The sequence below is a fragment of the Pristiophorus japonicus genome, chromosome 1 (genome assembly GCF_044704955.1).
Source record: "Pristiophorus japonicus isolate sPriJap1 chromosome 1, sPriJap1.hap1, whole genome shotgun sequence".
Classification (NCBI taxonomy): Eukaryota; Metazoa; Chordata; class Chondrichthyes; family Pristiophoridae; genus Pristiophorus; species Pristiophorus japonicus.
The window spans coordinates 527328922-527352838 of record NC_091977.1 but is presented as its reverse complement, the minus strand read 5'-3'; the positions used below and the strand labels follow the sequence as shown (position 1 = coordinate 527352838).

The window sequence follows — 23917 nt, the reverse complement described above, 5'->3', positions numbered from 1 at the left end:
AATCATTGCCAGCTTAGCGAAAACAGCCAGGGAGCTACTTGCACAGAACTGTGGCTATGACCTTGCACCCATATTAATTCAGAACCCTGTGAAGGCCAGATGGGGGAAATGCAGTGGATATGGTTTACAGCAAATTTTAATAAATGGTAATGTACCAGACTGGAGAAGCTGGGGTTGTTCTCCTGAGGACAGAGAAGGTTGAGAGGAGATTTAATCGAGGTGTACAAAATCATGAGGGGTCTGGACAGAGTAGATAGAGAGAAACTGTTCCCATTGGTGGAAGGGTCGAGAACCAGAGGACATCAGAGGTGATTGGTAGAAGGGCCAAAAGCGACATGTGGGAAAACTTTTTTACGCAGCGAGTGCTTAGGATCTGGAAATGCACGGCCTGAAAGGGTGGTGGAGGCAGATTCAATCGCAGCTTTCAAAAGGGAATTGGATAAGTACCTGAAGGAAAAAAATTTGCAGGGCTACGGGGAAAGGGCGGGGGAGTGGGACTAACTGAGGTGCTCTTGCAGAGAACCAGCACAGGCTCGACAGGCCGAATGGCCTCCTTCTGTGCTGTAACCATTCTATGATTCTATGGTACTACGGAAGTAAGTGCGAGATGAGGTAACTTGGCAAAGAAATAACAGGAATTGCACTCTGAAGGGAACTTGGCTCGGTACTGTGCAAGAGCAGTGGGATTTGGGGAGTAGAAGTTCACAGCAGATTATAGGCAGCACCTCAGGTTAATGAACCGGTTAAAACAAAAGCTCTTGGAATCCTAGGTTTGATCTCAAGAGGCATAGAATATAAAAGCCAAGTGGTAACGGTGAGCCTGTATAAACCTCAATAAGACCTCAGTTAGAATAATAACATTGTATTTGCAGCACAGAGGCAGGGTATTTGGCCCAACAGGTTCATGCCGATGTTTATGCTCCACACAAGTCTGGGGTAGAGGGGGGAATTTTAGCCGCCAGAAACGGGTGGGTTTGACATCGGGAGCGGAATAAAAATGTTTAAAAATCCACAAACCCGGCCCAACCCACCTCGAACCCATGCACTTCCGATTTTAACGGAGGCGGGATTGACAGGGGCGGGCATCCATCCCACTCCCTCGTTTAACTATTTTAATGAGGCTGCGTGCCTCAGATTCTATCTCGATTCCGGCTTACAGTGACTACACTTCCAAAAAGTTCTTAATTTGGCTGCGAAGCGCGTTGGGCGACCTGTGATCGTGAAAGGCGCTATATAAATTGCACTTTAATTATTATTGAGAATCTTAGCTATGAGGATAGATTGAATAGGCTGGGTTTGTTCTCATTGGAACAGAGGAGTTTGAGAGGAGATCTCATTGAGGTGTACAACATATTGAGGGGCCTGGATAAAGTGGATAGTAAGGGCCTATTTCAATTGGTGGCGGGGTCCATTATGAGGGGGCATAGTTTCAAGGTGGTTGGTGGAAGGTTTAGAGGGGATTTGAGAGGAGGCTTCTTTACGCAGAGGGTAAAGAGCTCTCTGCCTGGAAGAGTGGTGGATGCAGAAACTCTCACCACTTTTATGAGATGGTTGGATGGGCACTTAAAGTGCCGTAACCTGCAGGATTACAGACCTTGAGCTGGTAATTGGGATTAGATTGGATAGCCTCTTGTTGGCCAGCGCAGATATAATGGTAAGAACATAAGAACATAAGAATTTGGAACAGGAGTAGGCCATCTGGCCCCTCGAGCCTGCTCCGCCATTCAACAAGATCATGGCTGGTCTGGCCGTGGACTCAGCTCCCCATAACCCTTAATTCCCTTATTGGTTAAAAATCTATCTATCTGTGATTTGAATACATTCAATGAGCTAGCCTCAACTTCTTCCTTGGGTAGAGAGTTCCTCAGACTCACAACCCACTGGGAGAAGAAATTCCTTCTCAACTCGGTTTTAAATTGGCTCCCCTGTATTTGAGGCTGTGCCCCCTAGTTCTAGTCTCCCCGACCAGTGGAAACAACCTCTCTGCCTCTGTCTTGTCTATCCCTTTAATTATTTTCAATCTTTCTATAAGATCACCCCTCATCCTTCTGAACTCCGAGTAAAGACCCAGTCTACTCAATCTATCATCATAAGGTAACCCCCTCATCTCCGGAATCAGCCTAGTGAATCGTCTCTGTACCCCCTCCAAAGCCAGTATATCCTTCCTTAAGTAAGGTGACCAAAACTGCATGCAGTACTCCAGGTGCGGCCTCACCAATACCCTATACAGTTGCAGCAGGACCTCCCTGCTTTTGTACTCCATCCCTCTTGCAATGAAGGCCAACATTCCATTCGCCTTCCTGATTACCTGCTGCACCTGCAAACTAACTTTTTGGGTTTCATGCACAAGGACCCCCAGGTCCCTCTGCACCGCAGCATGTTGTAATTTCTCCCCATTCAAATAATATTCCCTTTTACTGTTTTTTTTTCCCAAGGTGGATGACCTCACATTTTCCGACATTGTATTCCATCTGCCAAACCATAGCCCATTCGCTTAACCTATCTAAATCTCTTTGCAACCTCTCTGTGTCCTCTACACAACCCGATTTCCCACTAACCTTTGTATCATCTGCAAATTTTGTTACACTACACTCTGTCCCCTCTTCCAGGTCATCTATGTATATTGTAAACAGTTGTGGTCCCAGCACCTATCCCTGTGGCACACCACTAACCACTGATTTCCAACCCAAAAAACACCCATTTATCCTGACTCTCTGCTTTCTGTTAGCCAGCCAATTCTCGATCCATGCTAATACATTTCCTCTGACTCCGCGTACCTTTATCTTCTGCAGTAACCTTTTGTGTGGCACCTTATCGAATGACTTTTGGAAATCTAAATACACCACATCCATCGGTACACCTCTATCCACCATGCTCGTTATATCCTCAAAGAATTCCAGTAAATTAGTTAAACATGATTCCCCTTCATGAATCCATGTTGCGTCTTGATTGCACTATTCCTATCTAGATGTCCCGCTATTTCTTCCTTAATGATAGCTTCATGCATTTTCCCCAATACAGATGTTAAACTAACCGGTTTATAGTTACCTGCCTTTTGTCTGCCCCCCTTTTTAAACAGAGACGTTACATTAGCTGCTTTCCAATTCGCTGGTACCTCCCCAGAGTCCAGAGAATTTTGGTAGATTATAACGAATGCATCTGCTATAACTTCCGCCATCTCTTTTAATACCCTGGAATGCATTTCATCAGAACCAGGGGACTTGTCTACCTTGAGTCCTATTAGCCTGTTCAGCACTACCCCCTGAGTGATAGTGATCATCTCAAGGTCCTCCCTTCCCACATTCCCGTGACCAGCAATTTTTGGCATGGTTTTTGTGTCTTCCACTGTGAAGACCAAAGCAAAATAATTGTTTAAGGTCTCGGCCATTTCCACATTTCCCATTATTAAATCCCCCTTCTCATCTTCTAATGGACCAACATTTACTTTAGTCACTCTTTTCCATTTTATATATCGGTAAAAACTTTTACTATCTGTTTTTATGTTTTGCGCAAGTTTACTTTCGTAATCTATCTTTCCTTTCTTTATTGCTTTCTTAGTCATTATTTGCTGTCGTTTAAAATGTTCCCAATCTTCTATTTTCCCACTAACCTTGGCCACCTTATACGCATTGGTTTTTAATTTGATACTCTCCTTTATTTCCTTGATTATCCACGGCTGGTTATCTCTTCTCTTACCGCCCATCTTTTTCACTGGAATATATTTTTGTTGAGCACTATGAAAGAGTTCCTTCAAAGTCCTCCACTGTTCCTCAATTGTGCCACCGTTAAGTCAGTGTTTCCAGTCTACTTTAGCCAGCACTGCCCTCATCCCACTGTAGTCCCCTTTGTTTAAGCATCGTACGCTCGTTTGAGACACTACTTCCTCACCCTCAATCTGTATTACAAATTCAACCATACTGTGATCACTCATTCCGAGAGGATCTTTTACTAGGAGATCATTTATTCTTCCTGTCTCTACACAGGACCAGATCTAAGATAGCTTGCTCCCTTGTAGGTTCTGTAACATACTGTTATAAGTACTGCAGGGAATCGAATACAGCCAGGGTGATCTCCTGGACTAGTTTTGATTGCCTGGATGGGTTGAAGAGGAATTTTCCCCAATTTTCTTTCCCCAAATTGGCCTGGGTTTTTATCTGGTTTTTGCCTCTCCCAGGAGATCGCATGGCTCAGTTTAGGGTGGAGTGTAGAATGTTTCAGTGCAAGGGTGTCGCAGTTGTGTGGGGTGGACTGGTTGGGCCGGGTGCTCTTTACCTGTCCGCCATTGCTCATTGTTCAAAGGTTTATATGTAACCTTCAGGGCTGCTGACCGAGGGCCGTGCGGCCGTTTGTCGGCCGGTGCGGACATGATGGGCCAAAATGGCCTCCTTCTGCGCTGTAAATTTCTAAGTTTCTATGTTTCTAAATGACACTGGCCGGCCGGGTTTCCCTGGACACTGGAAATGTGGCAGCTGAGGGAGGCAAGTGCTGCTGCATGGATCAGGTTAGTGCTTTTCCAGCACTGCTTGAGGGCCAGGTGGAGCAGGACTGCTTGCCTCCAGCCAAGTCAACCAACCCCTCCCCGCGATCCAAGGCCCTCCCCATGTTCACCACGGGCTTGCCGTGATCTTCTCCCCTCTTCCGAATATCTCTCTGGACACCCCCACTTATGTCCCCCCCAATCGCCCTTCTCATGTCTTTCAGATGAGACGTTATACTGATAAACCGTTGAGACGTCTGATCTCTCAGGTGGACGTAAACGATCCCATGGCACTATGTCAAAGAGGAGCAGGAGAGTTATCCCCGGTGTCCTGGCAAATGTTTATCCCTCAAGCAACATTACAAAAAAACAGACTATCTGGCCATGATCACATTGCAGTGTGTGGGAGCTTGCTGTGCACAAATTGGCTGCTGTGTTTCCTACATCATATCATCATCATCATCATCACCATCATCATCACAGGTGGTCCCTCGAACGAGGATGACTTGCTTCCACACCAAAAGTGATGAGTTCACAGGTGTTTCGATGAAGGACCCGATATTCCAGTCCTGAACTCCAATTGAGGGGATGGAAGATACCTGTGCGTGGATTTTTTTAACGTGTGGTGACCGTTGCACACCAGCCACCACACGGGCTTAACAGAGCTAGGCCTTTACCCAGTGGCAAGAGCAAACCAGGACGACTGGAGACCTGCTCTGCTGCACGGGCCTAGTGCGCACACATATCGCCAGTGTAGGCTGGCCCATGCTGCCCCTGGGCCCTCACCTCTTCTGGGCCCCGTACCCTCATTTGCCACTCCTCCGCCACGATCTCTCACTGCTCCTCCGCCACAAACATTCGCTGCACCACCGCCATGATCACTTGCCAAATCTCAGCCACGATCTCTCATTGCTCCTCTGCCTCGATCACTCGCCACACCTCCGCCTCAATCTCTCGCCGCTCATCCACCCTGACCTACCCGCTCCTCCGTGGTACCCGTGCCCCGCCAATGTTCCTGCCCACGCTCTAAACGGCGACGTGGGTTTTGATGACGTCTCCCACCTCGGAATCGTCGCACTTTTGGAACGGCTCGCAGTGGAATTTGTAGTTGTATACTCTTTTTTTTTTATAGCACGACCTGCATAGGTGTTCCCTCACAGGTTGGGGGCCCACAATGTTCCAGGCCCGCGTTTCCTACATTACAACAGTAACTACACTCCAAAAAGTTCTTCATTGGCTGCAAAGTACTTTGAATCGTTTAGTGGTTATGAAAGGTCTGGGTGGATGAGCGGCGAGAGATTGAGCCGGAGGTGTGGCGAGTGATTGAGGCAGAGGAGCGATGAGAGATCGTGGCTGAGATGAAGTCCTTACAACTAGGGGGATCAAGGGGTATGGCGAGAAAGCAGGAAGGGGGTACTGAAGTTGCATGTTCAGCCATGAACTCATTGAATAGCGGTGCAGGCTAGAAGGGCCGAATGGCCTACTCCTGCACCTATTTTCTATGTTTCTATGTTTCTATAAATGCAAATATTTATTTATTTCTCCCTGCACCATCGATGTTCCCTCCTCGCCCTGATCTTGCTCCCCGTCGCTGTCTATGTCCCCTCCCAATCTGCCATCTTTCACGGGCCCCCTCAGCGATGTGCCCCGCTCCCGATCCCCGATCTCTCTTTCCCTCCTCCCCCTCCCTGCCCGTGGCCTGGCGTCACAGGCCCACCTGCCTGATAGCCGGCCAGCCTCTTAATCTGGGGAACGGATTTCAAATACGGAAGTCAGGTCCTACCGTTAAATGTGGTCGGACCTGACAGAAACAAGTTCTCCTGGGTTTCTCAAAAGCAAAACAGCACCCCCCACCCCTCCATCATTCCCACCCTGCCTACCGTTAATTTCAGAGCCATAATGTCTGCAGTATTGTCTTCACTAGAGAAAAGGATGCTGCCAATGTAAAAGAAAAAAAAGAATTGCCTTTATAGTGCGCCTTTCGTCTCAGATCACCAGAAGAGCAGTGGCGTTATCCTCGGTGTCCTGGCCAATATTTATCCCTCAATCAACATAACAAAAGCAGATTATCTGGGCATTATCACATTGTTGTTGTGGGAGCTTGCTGTGCGCAAATTGGCTGCCACGTTTCCCACATTACAATAGTGACCACACTTGAAAAAGTACCTTTCGCCTTTCGTCTCAGATCACCAGACATCTCAAAGCGCTTTACAGCCAATGCAGTACTTTTTCAAGTGTGGTCACTGTTGTAATGTGGGAAACGTGGCAGCCAATTTGCGCACAGCAAGCTCCCACAACAACAATGTGATAATGCCCAGATAATCTGCTTTTGTTATGTTGATTGAGGGATAAATATTGGCCAGGACACCGAGGATAACGCCACTGCTCTTCTTCGAAATAGTGCCACGGGATCTTTTACGTCCTACTGGGAGGGCAGACGGGGCCTCGGTTTAACGTCATATGAAAGACGGCACCTACGACAGTGCAGCGCTCCCTCAGCACTGCACTGAAGCCGTAATGGAGGAGGCAGTGGCGATATTGGATAGGATAAAAATAGATAAAGACGACGTACTTAAAAAGGTGGTAGTCCTCAAAAAAGACAAAACAGCCAGTCCAGGTGGGATGCACCCTCGGTTACTGAGGGAAGTACGAGGGTGGAATTGCACAGTCTCTGGCCATAATCTTCTAATCCTCCTTAGATATGGGGCTGGTACCAGAGGACTGGAGGTTTGCAAATGTTACACCCCTGTTCAAAAAAGTGGGGAAGGATAAACTACAGGAGAAATTGTGGCAGAAGGGTTGGTAGCCAGAGGACACAGAATTAAGCTTTTTGGCTAAAGAAGCAGAGGCAATGCACCATATTATAAAAAGGATACAGAGGCACTGGCGAGGGGACAGAGAAGGTTCACAAGGATGATACCAGAATTGTGAGGGAATACCTATCAGGAAAGGATGAATAGGCTGGGTCTCTTTTCTCTTCAAAAGTGAAGACTGAGGGGTGACCGAATAGAGGTCTTTAAATTTATGAAAGATGCTGATAGAGTCGGTACAGAGAGAATGTTTCCCCTTGTGGGGAAGAGCAAAACTAGAGGCCATCAAGAAAGATAGTCACCAAGTAATCAAATGGAGAATTCACCTTTACCCAGAGAGTGGTGAGAATGTGGAACTCGCTTCCACACGGAGTGGTTGTAATGTCGGATGAGACGTTAAACCAACGGCCCGTCTACTCTCTCAGTTGGTCTTAAAATATCCCAGGGCACTCTATTTCGAAGAAGAACAGGGGAGTTATCCATGAGGTCCTGGTCAATATTTATCCCTCAATCAACATAACAAAAACAGATTATCTGGGATTCATTACATTGCTGTTTGTGGGAGCTTGCTGTGCACAAATTGCCCACTGCTTTTCCTACATTATAACAGTGACTACACTTGAAAAAGTACTTCATTGGCTGTAAAGCGCTTTGAGATGTATAGATGTATTTAAGGAGAGGCTAGACAAACATATGAAGGAGAAGGGAATAGAGGGTTATGTTGATAGATTTAGATGAGGAAAGATGGGAGGAGGCTCCAGTGGAGCATAAACTGGTTGGGCCGAATGGCCTGTTTCTGTGCCATATATCCTATGTAAACATTTTTTTACACAACGATTTGTTGTGATCTAGAATGCACTGCCTTAAAGGACGGTGGAAGCAGATTCAATAGCAACTTTCAAAAGAGAATTGGATAAATTCTTGAAGGGGGAAACATTTTTACAGGGCTTTGGGGGAAAAAGCAGAGCATTGAGATTAATTGGATAAATCTGTCAATGAGCCGGCTCAGGCACAATGGGCCAAACGGCCTCCTTTTGTGCTGCACCATTCTGTGATTCTATGATTCTGTTAGGCTCCACACAATAGAAAAGATATTGAGGCATTAGAACGGGTACAATACAGACTCGCAAGTATGGGATGGAGATGTGACGGAGAGGGTCTCCCACCAATCTCTCCGTGTCCGGTCTAACCCCCCAACCCATTGTTCTGGGCCTCATCAAACCTGCACGGAGAGCTCCCAATGGACTCCCATCGTCAAAAGGGATTCCGCCAGTGCAGAGGTCGAGAATGACAGAGGTGCTGAGGCCAAGAGGCCACATCCTTGTCTCATTTTAGCTGGGATTATGTCGGCCAATTACTCCCATCAATCCTCCCCCCATAAATCCTACCACAAGGCATCCAGTTAATTCATTGAAGAAGAGAAATGTTATCGAATATAAGGAACAAGCACAACAGTGGGGACCGACTTGGTTCATTTGGAGAAAAAGCATTGGGCCAAATGTCTCCCTGTTGAAATATTCCATGGTTCTATCACATTACCACCACCTACCTCATTAACATATTCACCTCATTATCACCAACCATCACATTGCCACCATCCTGCTCATTACCACCATCTACCACATCACCACCTTCCTTTGAATTCTTGCCTGCTTTTATTCAGTTCCTCCCAATTAAATCAATTGCAATGTTTTTCCACCACAGATGCTAAGCCTATTTGACAATTCCTGGCATCATGTTTCTTCTCTTTCGTTAAAAATTGGAACAGCGTTAGCTACATCCCAGTTTTCCAGCATTGCCCATGCATTTAATGGACTGTACAACACTTCAGCCACAGCTCCCCCACTACTTCTGCTCTCATTTGCTTAAGTATTCCTGAAGCATTCCATCTCATCCTGTCTTTTATGAATATTCAAATTTCAGTGTTTTAATGACCATTTAATTATAATTTCCACTTATCTTGAAGAACCAGGATGCATTTTTTACACTATAGGTCAAACAATATTTCCAATTTATGAAATAAAATGTCTGCACTAATTAAACTCTCTTTCAAATATTTTACATATTTTGTAGGTACCATGAAAAAGTCCTCTTCATTCCATTCATCTCCCAATATTCTGTTATCATCTTTTACAACCTGCCACAATTTCTTCCATCTTATCAATACTCCTTTGCAGTCTCCTTTGATCTTCCAAAGGCTTGATTGGCACCCCATCCACTACGTTAAACATTCACTCCCTCCACCACTGGCGCACCGTGGCTGCAGTGTGTACCATCTACAAGATGCACTGCAGCAACTCGCGAAGGCTTCTTTGGCAGCACCTCCCAAACCCACGATCTCTACCACCTAGAAGGACAAGGGCAGCAGGCGTGTGGGGACCCCATCACCTACAAGTTCCTCTCCAAGTCACACACCATCCTGACTTGGAAATTCCGTCAACGTCGCTGGGTCAAAATCCTGGAACTCCCTCCCTAACAGCACTGTGGGAGCACCTTCACCACACGGACTGCAGCAGTTCAAGAAGGCAGCTCACCACTACCTTCTCAAAGGCAATTAGGAATGGACAATAAATGTTGGCCTTGCCAGCGATGCCCACGTCCCATGAATGTATAAAAAATGTAACTTTACTTCTATCTTGGTATCATTTGCCAATTATGCCTTAACAGCCTCTAGACCTACACACAAATCATTGATATACACAATGAACAGAAATGGAACCAGACTGAATCCACCATTCACTTCTTCTAACCAATCTGAAAACATTTCCTCAACCCCTAACCTCTGTTTTCTCTCTTCCAATCAATTTTTAATCCAATTTTAAATCGCTATACTTCCCCTAATTCCATAACCCTTAATCTTCTATAAGAAGCTCTGAAGTGGTACCTTGTCAAAAAATGGCCCTGAAGTCCATGTAAAAGAAAAGGAGACTTGCATTTATATAGCACCTTTCATCTCCTCAGGACATCCCGAAGCGCTTTACATCCAATAAAGTACTTTTGGAGTGCAGTCGCTGTTGTAAGACTGGATCGACTAGGCTTATATTCACTGGTGTTTAGAACAATGAGAGGGGATCTCATAGAAACATATAAAATTCTGACGGGATTGGACAGGTTAGATGCAAGAAGAATGTTCCTGATGTTGGGGAAGTCCAGAACCAGGGGTCACAGTCTATGTTAAGGGGAAAGCCATTTAGGACCCAGATGAAGAGAAACTTCTTCACTCAGAGAGTTGTGAACCTGTGGAATTCTCTACCACAGAAAGTTGTTGAGGCCAGTTCGTTAGATATATTCAAAAGGAAGTTAGATGTGGCCCTTACGGCTAAAGGGATCATGGGGTACGGAGAGAAAGCAGGAATGGGGTACTGAAGTTGCATGATCAGCCATGATCATATTGAATGGTGGTGCAGGTTCGAAGGGCCGAATGACCTACTCCTGCACCTATTTTCTATGTGTCATGTATTTCACCATCTTGCAATGACTATAAGTATGTAACTGTAACTCATGCATACTTGTACCTGTAACCTTGTAATGCATACCCTGACCACAGGGAGTGAGCTCCTCACCTGGGCTTCCAGGTATAAAAGTGGAGGTCCCACCCAGGATCAGCACTCTTTAGTCCTGGGAATAAATTGAAGGTCACAGAGTGACCGTGTCTGATATATCCATGCTTCGTGTGAGTTTGTAACAAGGTGCAGAGACACTACATCTGGCGACGAGAAACGGGAATCACCGAACCATGAGGATGGCCACTGGCAGCACAGAGAAATGCTACTGTGTGGGTGAGGACTGGGACGACTTGGTGGAAAGACTCCAGCAGAGCTTTGTCACAAAGGACTGGCTGGAAGAGGCAGCAGCTGACAAGCGGAGGGCGCATCTACTGACCAGCTGTAGTCCACAGACGTATGCACTAATAAAAGACCTGCTCGCACCCCAAAAGCCAGCGGACAAGTCCTTCGAAGAGCTCAGCCAGCTGATCAGTGAGCATCTCAAGCCGGCAAGTAGCGTACACATGGCCCGGCACCGGTTCTACTCTCACCGGCGTCGGGAGGGACAAAACATCTCGGACTTCGTGGCGGAACTGCGGTGTTTGGCCAGTCTCTGTAAGTTCTCCGATGCCTGCAGGGGGGAGGTGTTAAGGGACTTTTTCATCGAGGGCATTAATCATGCCGGCATTTTCAGGAAGCTCATAAAGACTAAGGATTTTACTTTAGAAGGGGCAGCGTTGATAGCTCAGACCTTCATGGCAGGGGAAGAGGAGACCAAGCTAATCTACACACACAGCCCTGGTTTTAAAGTTGCGTTGAACCAGGGAATCAATGTTATAAAAATGCCACAGAACCCCACAGGCAGGCAAGGGCAATTCGACACCGTCCAGGCAGGCAGGCAAGGACAATTCGACACCACCCAGGTAGCAACAAGCTCCTGGCAACAGGGACAATGGAAAGGAGATTGGCAATTCACACGAGCCATCATGAGGAACAATACATTCTGTGATGGGACAATTAACATCCCCCATCAGAGTGCTTAGAAACAGCCAAAAGGGCCATCAGAGAGGAATGTCTGGGAATAGCCCTTTTGTTAACAGCAATCTCAGCTCATGTTGGAGATGTGGGAGCAGGCACACTGCAAAAAGCTGCAGGTTCCAACTTTACCCCTGTAGGATTTGTAATGTCAAGGGACACCTGGCCAGGATGTGCAAAAAGGCAGTAGCGAGGCTAGTCTGCGAGACAGACGAACCAGACGAGGCGTCTGAAATGCAGAATGAGTTCAGAGAGTTCATGTGGCCGACGTCCACAGCTCATACACCAAAACGCCACCCATGATGATGAAAGTCTTACTGAATGGCATCCCGGTGCACATGGAGCTGGATACCGGAGCTAGCCAGTCACTCATGAGCGCACAACAATTTGAGAGACTATGGCCACACAGAGCCAGCAGGCCCAAATTGGAACGCATTGAGACGCAGCTATGTACGTACACCAAAGAGATCATCCCAGTGCTGGGTATTGCAAACTTGGTGGTAACGCATAGTGGATCACAGAACCGGCTGCCACTCTGGATTGTTCCGGAAAATGGCTCCACGCTCGTGGGATAGAGTTGGCTAGCTGAGATGAATTGGAAATGGGGGGATGTGCACGCCATTTAATCCGTGGAGCGAAGTTCATGCTCGCAGCTATTGCAAAAATTTGAGTCACTCTTTCAACCCGGTGTCGGAATGTTCAAGGGCACCAAAGTAATGATACACATCACTCCGGACGCCATACCAGTGCACCACAAAGCAAAGTGAACTGGACCGGCTGCTCAGAGAGGGTATAATTTCGGCCATTGAATTCAGCGACTGGGCAAGTCCCATTGTTCCTGTCCTTAAAGCAGATGGCTCAGTCAGGATTTGTGGTGACTACAAAGCCACCATCAACCGAGTGTCGCTGCAAGACCAATACCCGCTCCCGAGAGCGGAGGACCTTTTTGCCACGCTGGCAGGTGGTAAGCTGTTCACGAAGCTGGATCTCACTTCGGCTTACATGACTCAGGAACTGGCTGAAGAATCCAAGTTTCTGACCACCATCACGACACACAAAGGATTAATTGTTTACAATTGGTGCCCATTTGGCATTCGTTCGGCAGCGGCTATCTTTCAGCGAAACATGGAAAGCTTGCTCAAGTCCATCCCTGGATCGATCGTGTTCCAAGACGACAAGTCGAGACACTGAGGAACACCTCCGCAACCTGGAGGAGGTGCTATGCCGATTGGAACGGGTAGGTCTCTGGCTGAAAAAGGCCAAGTGCGTGTTTTTGGCCCCAGAGGTCGAATTCCTGGGCAGGAGGGTTGCCGCAGACGGGATCCGGCCCACTGAATCAAAAACTGAGGCACTTCGCCGGACGCCCAGGCCCGGCAACACGTCGGAGTTGCGATAATTCCTGGGACTCTTGAACTATTTTGGGAACTTCCTGCTGAACTTAAGCACATTGTTGGAGCCGTTACACATGCTCCTTCGTAAAGGTTGTGAATGGTCTTGGGGCGATTGTCAAGAAAGGGCTTTCAATAAGGCGAGGAACCTGCTGTGTTCCAACAAATTGTTGACTTTGTATGACCCCTGTAAAAAACTGGTTTTAACATGCGATGCGTCATCCTACGGGGTTGGGTGTGTGTTGCAGCAGGGTAACGATGACGGCCGACTCCAACCGGTGGCTTACGCCTCCAGGTCGCTCTCCCAGGCAGAGCGTGGATACGCATGGTCGAGAAGGAGGCACTTGCGTGTGTGTGTACGGTGTGAAAAAGATGCACCAGTACCTTTTCGGTAGATGGTTCGAGCTAGAGATGGACCACAAGCCGTTAACATCCCTGTTGTCCGACAGCAAGGCTGTCAATGCTAATGCGTCTGCTCGCATACAGCGATGGGCCCTCACGCTGGCTGCGTATGACTACACCATACGGCACCAGCCAGGCATCGAAAATTGCACTGATGCGCTCAGCAGGCTCCCACTGGCCACCACCGAGGGGGTGTCGGAGCAGAGCGTCGAGATGGTCATGACCGTTGAGGCTTTTGACACTGCGGGCTCCCCCATCACAGCCTGCCAGATCAAACTCTGGACCAACAGGGACCCCCTCCTATCCATGATAAAGAAATGCGTCCTGACTGGGAATTGGGCGCCTATACACAGGGCGTGCCCCGAGGAAGTCAGGCTGTTTCAGAGAGGGATGGATGAACTCTCGTTCCAATCCAAATGCCTGTTATGGGGCAGCTGGGTAGTCATGCCCCAGAAAGGAAGGGAAGAGTTCATCAAGGAACTCCACAGCGAGCACCCTGGCATTGTGTTAATGAAGGCCATTGCTCGGTCACACATGTGGTGGCCGGGGATTGACTCAGACCTGGAACACTGGGTTCGCAGGTGCACGACGTGTGCCCAGCTGGGCAATGCCCCCAGGGAGGCCCCACTCAGCCCGTGGCCCTGGCCCACCAGGTCATGGTCACGTATTCACGTAGACTATGCGGGCCCGTTCATGGGGAAAATGTTCCTGATCATTGTCGATGCATACTCGAAGTGGATCGAGTGCATCATATTGAACTCGTGCATGACATCCATCACTGTGGAGAGTCTGCGTACGGTTTTCGCGACCCATGGCTTGCCGGAAATCCAGCGATAATGGCCCGTGTTTTACCAGCCATGAATTCCAGGAGTTTATGTCGGGCAATGGGATCAAGCACGTCCAGACAGCGCCGTTCAAGCAGGCCTCCAATGGCCAGGCGGAATGGGCGGTCCAAGTCATAAAGCAGAGCATGCTATGCATCCAAGGACCCTCCCTATCCCGCCTCCTGCTGGCCTACAGGTCCTGCCCACACTCGCTCACGGGAGTCCCGCCAGCGGAACTCCTCATGAAACACACACTCAAGACGCGGCTGTCCCTCATTCACCCAGCCCTGGCAGACATTATTGAGGGCAAGCGACAGTCCCAAACCGAGCTCCATGATCGAGGCTCAAGGGGGAGGTGTATAGAAATAGATGACCCGATATTTGTTCTTAACCATGCTTTGGGACCCAAATGGCTTGAGGGCACCGTAATTGGCAAAGAAGGAAACAGGATCATGGTGGTCAGACTAAACAATGGGCAGATATGCCACAAACACTTGGATCAAGTGAAGACAAGGTTCAGTGCAGATACGGAGGAACCGGAAGAAGAGCATGATGAGATAGCACCCACACCACTGCCAGCGCACGAGCAACAAAGACAGCCCTCAGCATGCACAGTCCCTGCGGCCAGCCCGGACAGGCCAGAATCACCTCAAGTGACAGAGACGCGTGCTGAGGCTCAGCCACCAGAGCCACAACTGCGGCGCTCCACGAGAGAGCGTCGACCACCCGATAGACTTAACCTCTGAAACTAAAAGACTTAAGGGGGGAGGTGATGTCATGTATTTCACCATCTTGCAATGACTATAAGTATGTAACTGTAACTCATGCATACTGTACCTGTACCCTTGTAATGCATACCCTGACCACAGGGAGTGAGCTCCTCACCTGGGCTTCCAGGTATAAAAGGGGAGGTCTCACCCAGGATCAGCATTCTTTAGTCCTGGGAATAAAGTGAAGGTCACAGAGTGACCGTGTCTGATATATCCATGCTTCGTGTGAGTTTGTAACAAGGTGCAGAGACACAACACTATGTTTCTATGTTTCTAATGTAGGAAACATGGCAGCCAATTTGTGCGCAGCAAGCTCCCGCAAACAGTAATGCGGTAATGTTCAGATAATCTGTTTAGTGGTGTTGACTGAGGGATAAATATTGTCCAGGACACTACATTCACTGCAGTGCCCCCATGGAAACCTAGAAACATAGAAAATAGGTACAGGCATAGGCCATTCGGCCCTTCGAGCCTGCACCGCCATTCAATGAGTTCATGTCTGTTACCTCTGTCCCTGCTGACTACCTCCTGCCCCCCAAAGTACTGCTCCTGCCCGCCGGGCCAGATAATCATTCCCACGGGCTTCCAGTATGGAAAAGAGGGTTCACGCAGTGGCCTGGATGTGAACTTGCTGCTGCTCTGGCTTCCGCAGACTGCGCTCAAGGCCAAAGCTCCACAAACAAAGACAACCGACTGTGGGACAAGCCAGCTGTAGGTGGCAACCTGACCCATCCGAATGAACATGTTAGAAGGCTAGAAGAAATTATTGTTAAAGAGTACAGGTTGAACCTCCCTTATACAGAACTCCCTTATCTGGAACCACCCCTCGTCCAGAACCATTCCCGGCCATCGGGTGGCGCATGCGCAGAACTCCGACATGAAAAATTGAAGCCCTTCCTCGCTGCCAACTCCCGCAATCGCAGGCCTGACCCCGCGATCCACAGCCACCGCACCCCCCCCCCACCACCCCCATGATCGCTCTGCCGCACTCCCAGCCCCAAGCCAGCCTTGCTCGGTACCTGTACCATCCAATTTAACGTGACCACCCCTCGTCCAGAAAAATCCCTTATCCAGAACAGGCCAGGTCCCGAGGGTTCTGGATAAGGGAGGTTAAACCTGAACTTTATTTTCGGCAAATGGACAGGCACACCCTGTTTTATTTTTACATAGAATTACATAGATTTACAGCTTAGGAACAGACCATTCAACGTAACTGGTCTTTGCTGGTGTTAATGCTCCACACGAGCCTCCTCCCACTCTCCTTCACCTCACGCATCAGCATTGTCTCCGTTACTTCCCTTTCAATGCATCCATGCTATTCAGATCAACTACTCCATATGTTAGCATGCTCCACATTCTAACTAGTCTCTGGGTAAAGAAGTTTATCATGAATTCTCTATTGGATTGTCAGAAAGAAAGAAAGAAAAAATTGCATTTATATAGCGTCTTTCACAATCACCTGACATCCCAAAGCACTTTACAGCCAATAAAGTACTTTTGGAGTGTAATCACTGTAGCAGCGTAGGAAACGCGGCAGCCAATTTGCACACAGCAAGCTCCCACAAAGAGCAATGCAATAATGAACCGATAATCTGTTTCTGTCATGTTGTTTGAGGGATAAATATTGAGAGTGATTATTTGCACTCATTTTTTGAGCGTCCTTCTGCGTCTGCGCACCTTGAACTCCACCCCCGTCCTCCCGCGTATGTGCAGACGTCTCGAACCCGATACCGGAAGTCGGGCCTGTATCATGATCTGGAGCTGTGTCCCGTGTGTCTAGCTATGGATTATCTTTCGGACTTTTGCCGAGCATATCGCTGTGATTATCTACTCAAACATTTTCGCAGCAATCTGTGGGAGAGAAAATATCTGAGTTGGCAGAGTCAGAGAGTGGGGAAGGTGGGGGAGGGGGAGTGTTGGGGAGAAAGAGAGACTGGGGGAGAGATACATGGGGCAGGGGGAGAGAGAGAGACGGGTCGGGGGGAAGAGAGAGAGATTGGGGAAGAGAGACTGGGGGAGTGAGATGGGGGGGTAAATGCGGGGGAGTGAAAGAACATAGGAACATAAGAAATAGGAGCAGGAGTAGGCCATACGGCCCCTCGAGCCTGCTCTGCCATTTAATACGATCATGGCTGATCTGATCATGGACTCAGGTCCACTTCTCTGCCCGCTCTCCATAACCCCTTATTCCCTTATCATTAAGAAACTGTCTATTTCTGTCTTAACTTTATTCAATGACCTAGCTTTCACAACTCTCTGAGGCAGCAAATTCCACAGATTTATAACCCTCTGAGAGAAGAAATTTCTCCTCATCTCAGTTTTAAATGGGCGGCACCTTATTCTAAGATCATGCCCTCTAGTTCTAGTCTCCCCCATCAGTGGAAACATCCTCTCTGCATCCACCTTGTCAAGCCCCCTCATAATCTTATACGTTTCGATAAGATCACCTCTCATTCTTCTGAATTCCAATGAGTAGAGGCCCAACCTACTCAACCTTTCCTCATAAGTCAACCCCCTCATCTCTAGAATAAACCTAGTGAACCTTCTCTGAACTGCCTCCAAAGCAAGTACATCCTTTCTTAAATATGGAAACCAAAACTGCATGCAGTATTCCAGGTGTGGCCTCACTAATACGCTGTACAACTGTAGCAAGACTTCCCTGCTTTTATACTCCATCCCCTTTGCAATAAAGGCCAAGATTCCATTGGCCTTCCTGATCACTTGCTGTACCTGCATACTAACCTTTTGTGTTTCATGCACAAGGACCCCCAGGTCCCTCTGTACTGTGGCACTTTGCAATCTTTCTCCATTTAAATAATAACATGCTTATTGATTTTTTCTGCCAAAGTGCATGACCTCCATCTGCTAAATTTTTGCCCTATGTTTCTATGTTACATTTCTGTAGTGCCTTTAACATGGTGAAATGTCCCAAGGTGCTTCACAGGAGCGTAATTAAAATATATTTATGCACCGAGCCACATAAGGAGATATTAGGACAGATGACCAAATGCTTGGTCAAAGAGGTAGGTTTAAAAGACCTCTGTTAGGTCACCCCTCAGCCATCTTTTTCAAGAGAAAAGAACTCCAGACTGTCACCTCTTTCCAAATAGGTATAACCTTTCCAGATCGGTTCTATATCATCCTTGCAAATCTGTTTTTGCACCTTCTCCAATGCCTCTATATCCTTTTTGTAATATTGAGACCAGAACTGGGCACTTACGATACAGCAATATTTTTAACTTTTATCATCAATAATAAATCACTTCTTAGTAAAGTATTCTGTTATAGGAATGCCAATAATATTTAGTAACTTGCAAATGCTCATTTAGAATTCCTTGTATCCATAATTACTTGCTGTACTTCATGTAAATAAATTAGTTATTGGATTTCTGTTGCCTGGAAGTCTTACTATAAAAGCCTATTATTCATACATAGCCCAAAGTCAATTCATGAAAACAAATTTCAAGACTCAATACATGATCCTTCCACTTCCAGTTGCTCAGAGTCATTCCTATAAAGCCATCAGCAAAAAAGAAGGGTGAAGATGTTGAAGATGGTGCTGGGATGTGAAGACAAGGACATGTGCATGAAACACACAAAGTTAGTATGCAGGTACTGTTATGCTCCTAATAAAGTGATGCAACTGAGTACTGTAGACAATGAGTAAGTGTGATCTTAGTTCCTTTATTTAAACTCCAGAGTGTTGGTACAGCATGGGAGGCCTGCTTATATACAGTGCTCCCAAGGGATGCTGGGATCCCTTGGGACTCCAACAGGTAGGCCCTCTGGTGGTGGTATGATACAGGTTGCCTAGGTTACATACATAACATCACTCCCTCCCAAAGTCAATGGTACATTTATTTACAGGTTGAGACAATCTGGGGCTTTTCGCTCCCTTGTCGATCGTCTCGGTACAAATGCAGGTGTGGGTGAGTTGGTTGGTTCTTCGCTGGGCTGCTGCGCAGCTGGCCTTGCTGTGCTGCTGGAGATGGTGAGTTCAGCTTCATGGTCAACCGTGATGTCAGTTGCTACTTGTGTGTGTGTTGGAGGGTTGAAGTTGGTGGTGTCCTCTCCGGGTTACTCGTGGCTGTTTGTGAATCGCAATTTGGTTTGGTCCAAATACTTTCTGCACGTTAGTCCATTGGCCAGTTTGACCTGAAACACCTTACTCCCTTCTTTGGCTATGACAGTGCCGGCAAGCTATTTGGGACCATGTCCATAGTTGAGTACAAATACAGGGTCATTGACTTCAATATCGCGTGACAAGTTTGCGCGATCATGGTACATGGTTTGTTGATGCCGCCTGCCCTCCACGTGATCATGGAGATCAGGGTGGACAAGAGAGAGCCTTGTTTTGAGCGCCCTTTTCATGAGCTGCTCGGCTGGGAGAACCCCGGTGAGTGAGTGGGGTCTGGTACAGTAGCTGAGCAGGACTCGGGACAGGCGGGTCTGCAGGGAACCTTTCGACACACATTTCAAGCTTTGCTTGATAGTTTGGACTGCCCATTCTGCTTGGCCATTGGATGCGTGCTTGAACGGGGCAGATGTGACATGCTTGATCCCATTGCGGGTCATGAATACCTTGAATTCAGCACTGGTGAAGCACGGCCCATTGTCGCTGACAAGGACATCAGGCAGACCGTGCGTGGCAAACATGGCTCGTAGGCTTTCGATGGTGGCAGTGGACGTGCTTACAGACATTATTACACATTCAATCCATTTTGAATAAGCATCCACAACAACCAAAAACATTTTGCCTCGAAATGGGTCTGCAAAATCAACATGGATCCTAGACCACGGTTTGGAGGGCCATGACCACAAAATTAGCGGTACCTCTCTGGATGCATTGCTCAGTTGAGAGCAAGTGTTGCACTGGCGCACGCATGACTCTAAGTCTGAGTCGATGCCGGGCCACCACACATGGGATCTGGCTATAGCTTTCATCATTACTATGCCTGGATGGGTACTGTGTAGGTCGCGTATGAAGGTTTCCTGCCTTTCTTAGGCAAAACCACGCGATTACCCCACAATAGACAGTCCGCTTGTATGGACATTTCCTCTTTGCGCCGCTGGAACGGCTTGATCTCGTCATGCATCTCCGCTGGGACGCTGGACCAGCTCCCATGGAGGACACAGCTTTTTACCAGGGACAGTAAAGGATCCTGGCTGGTCCAGGTCCTGATCTGGCGGGCCGTAAAATGGTGAATTTTCATTTTCGAATGCATCCATCACCAAGAGCAAGTCTGCAGGCTGTGCGATTTCCACCCTGATGGTGGGCAATGGTAGCTGACTGAGATCATCAGCGCAGTTCTTTGTGCCTGGTCTGTGGCAGATTACATAGTTGTCTGCAGACATCTTTGGATGTGGGCAGAGGCATTGGTGTTAATCCCTTTGCTCTCTGAGAATAGGGATATGAGCGTCTTATGGTCCGTTTCTAGCTGAAACTTGAGACCAAACACATATTGGTGCATTTTTTTCACCCCGTAGACGCATGCCAGAGCTTCTTTTTCAATCATGTTGTAAGCCCTTTCGGCCTTAGACAAACTCCTTGATGCATAGGTGACGGGTTACGTTCCCGATTCGTTAGCTTATTGTAGCACACACCCGACCCCGTATGACGACGCATCACAAGCTAGCACTAATCATTTACATGGGTTATACAGAACAAGCAGTTTGTTGGAACATAACAGATTTCTGGCTTTCTCAAAAGCAGCCTCTTGTGATTTCCCCCATACCCAGTCATCTCCATTGCCTAGTAGCACATGTAGGAGTTCTAGCAAGATGCTTAACCCGGGTAGGAAATTACCAAAGTATTTGAGGAATCCCAGGAACGACCGCACCTCCGTCATGTTCTGTGTTCTTGGCGCGTTTTTGATGGCCTCCGTCTTGGCATCGGTGGGTCTGATGCCATCTGCCGCGATTCTTCTCCCTAAGAACTCGACTTCTGACGCCAGGAAAACACATTTCGAGCGTTTCAACCTGAGTCCCACACGATCTAGCCAACTTCGAACCTCTTCCAGGTTCTGCAAGTGTTTGATGGTGTCCCGACCTGTGATCAATATGTCGTCCTGGAAACCACGGTGCGCACAATCGACTTTAGCAGGCTCTCCATGTTCCTTTGGAAAATTGCCGTGGCCAATCGAATCCCAAATGGGCATCTATTGTAAATGAATGGATCTTTGTGCGTGTTGATGCAGGTGAGGTCTTTCGAAGATTCCTCCAGCTCCTGCGTCATGTAGGCCGAGGTCAGATCCAACTTGGTGAACGTCTTTTCTCCAGCCAGGGTCGCAAATAGGTTGTCTGCTTTGGTAGCGGGTACTGGTCCTGTAGCGAAAAACAGTTAATCGTCACTTTATAGTCCCCATAAATTCTGAACGTGCCATCGCCTTTGAGAACCGGAACAATCGGACTGGCCCACTTGTTGAACTCCACCGGCGCGATGATGCCTTCTCGCTGCAGCCTGTCCAGCTCAATTTCCACTTTCTCTTGCATCATATATGACACCGCCCGTACCTTGTGTTGGATGGGTTGTGTACCGGGAACCAAGTGGATCTGCACTTTCGCCCCCGAGAAACTTCCAATGCCTGGCTCAAACAACGACGGGAACTTGCTCAGAACCTGGGCACATGAGGCATCGTTGACGGACAAGAGCGCTCGGATGTCGTCCCAGTTCCAAAGGATTTTTCCCAGCCAGCTTCTGCCGAACAGTGTTGGGCCATCTCCTGGTACAATCCATAGTGGGAGTTCGTGCACTGCTCCATCATAGACTTTTACTTCTGTGCTGCCAATAACAGGGATCAGCTCTTTGGTGTATGTTCTTAGCTTGGTGTGAATGGGGCTAAGCTTGGACCTGTGTGCCTTGTTGCACCATAGCCCATCGATGGCCTGTTTGCTCATGATAGACTGACTCGCACCCGTGTCCAGTTCCATGGATGCTGGAATTCCGTTCAGTTCAACTTTTAACATGATCGGTGGACATTTCGTGGTGAAGGTGTGTACCCCGTACACTTCTGCCTCCTCAGTTCGAGTCTCTAGTTCAGCCTGATCCACCATGGATCGATCTTCCTCTGCAACGTGGTGGTTTGCAGGGTTTGCAGATCATCTGCACATTCGCTGGAGATGTCCCATTGTTCCACAGCCTTTGCACGCATTGTGTTTGAAGTGGCATTGATGGGCTCGATGATCACCTCCATATCGCCAACAAGATGTTAACTGCCTCGCATTAACGATTGATGGCGGACTCTGGGCCATCTGAGGTCGTGTAGCTGCCGGCGTGTACATTCAGCCATCTGCATTCCTGCAAGAAAACGATGTTACTTTGTGTACAGTACTAGCCAAAACCTCTTTATGCTACGAAATTTGTTTGGTGTTATCGCTGGTGGACATAAATGCCTGGGCTATCGTTATGGCTTTGCTCAGGTTCGGTGTTTCAACAGTCAATAGTTTGCGAAGGATAACCTCATGGGCAATGCCAAGCACAAAAAAATCTCTTAGCATTTGCTCAAGGAATCCATCGAATTCACAATGTCGTGCAAGGCGCCTGAGTTCGACGACGTAGCTCGCCACTTCCTGGCCTTCAGTGTAGAATCGATACCTTGCCATCAAAACGCTTTCCTTCGGATTTAGGTACTCCCGGACCAGTGTACACAGTTCTTCATAGAATTTGGTTGTTGGTTTCACCGAAGCTAGAAGATTCTTCATGAGGCCATAGGCTGTTGCCCCACAGAAGGTAAGGAGGATCGCCCTTCATTTGGCTGCGTTCTCGTCCCTTCCAGCTCGTGGGCCACGAAGTATTGGTCGAGTCGCTCCACGAAGGCTTCCCAATCGTCCCCTCCTGAGAATTTCTCCGTGATATCAACACTTTTTTGCATTTTCGCGTGGTTGTTCGTTATCTTGTTGCCAATTGTTATGCTCATAATAAAGTGATGCAACTGAGTACTGCAGATAATGAGTAAGTGTGACCTTAGCTCCTTTATTTAAACTCCAGAGTGTTGGTACAGCATGGGAGGCCTGCTTATATACAGTGCCCCCAAGGGATGCTGGGATCCCTTGGGATTCCAACAGGTAGGCCCTCTGGTGGTGGTATGATACAGGTTACCTAGGGTTACATACATAACAGGTACAGCAAGTGATCAGGAAGGCAAATGGAATGTTGGTCTTTATTGCAAGGGAGATTGAGTATAAAAGCAGAGAAGTCCTGCTACAACTGTACAGGATATTGGTGAGGCCACACCTGGAGTACTGCATGCAGTTTTGATCTCCGTATTTAAGGAAGGATATATTTGCATTGGAGGCTGTCACAGAAGGTTCACTCGGTTGATTCTGGAGAAGAGGAGGTTGACTTATGACGAAAGGTTGAGTAGGTTGGGTCTATACTCATTGGAGTTCAGAAGAATGAGAGGTGATCTTATTGAAACTTATAAAATAATGAGGGGGCTTGACAAAATGGAGGCAGAGAGGATATTTCCATTCATAGGGGAAACTAAAACTAGGGGGCAAAGTCTTAGAATATGGGGCCGCCCATTTAAAACTGAGTTGAGGAGAATTATTTTCTCTCAGAGGGTTGTAAATCTATGTAATTCTCTGCACCAAAGAGCTGTGGAGGCTGGGTCATTGAATACATTTAAGGTGGAGATAGACAGTTTTTTAAGCGATAAGGGAGTAAAGGGTTATGGGGAGCGGGCAGGGAAGTGGAGCTGAGTCCATGATCAGATCAGTCATGATCT

The 23917-nt window shown here is 47.7% G+C and overlaps 1 protein-coding gene across 4 annotated transcripts in view; it reads left to right on the top strand.

Moving 5' to 3' along the window:
• LOC139277834 (cadherin-7-like) overlaps positions 1 to 23917 on the top strand; it is a 509491-nt gene that overhangs the window by 22504 nt on the left and 463070 nt on the right. Inside the window, exon 1 of one of the 4 annotated variants that reach the window (XM_070896547.1) lies at positions 18759 to 18791. The exons of the other annotated variants lie outside the window; for them this stretch is intronic. The gene's annotated coding sequence lies outside the window, so the exon portion shown is untranslated. Of the gene's footprint in view, positions 1 to 18758; positions 18792 to 23917 lie in introns of those variants that run through there. 4 annotated transcript variants of the gene reach the window in all.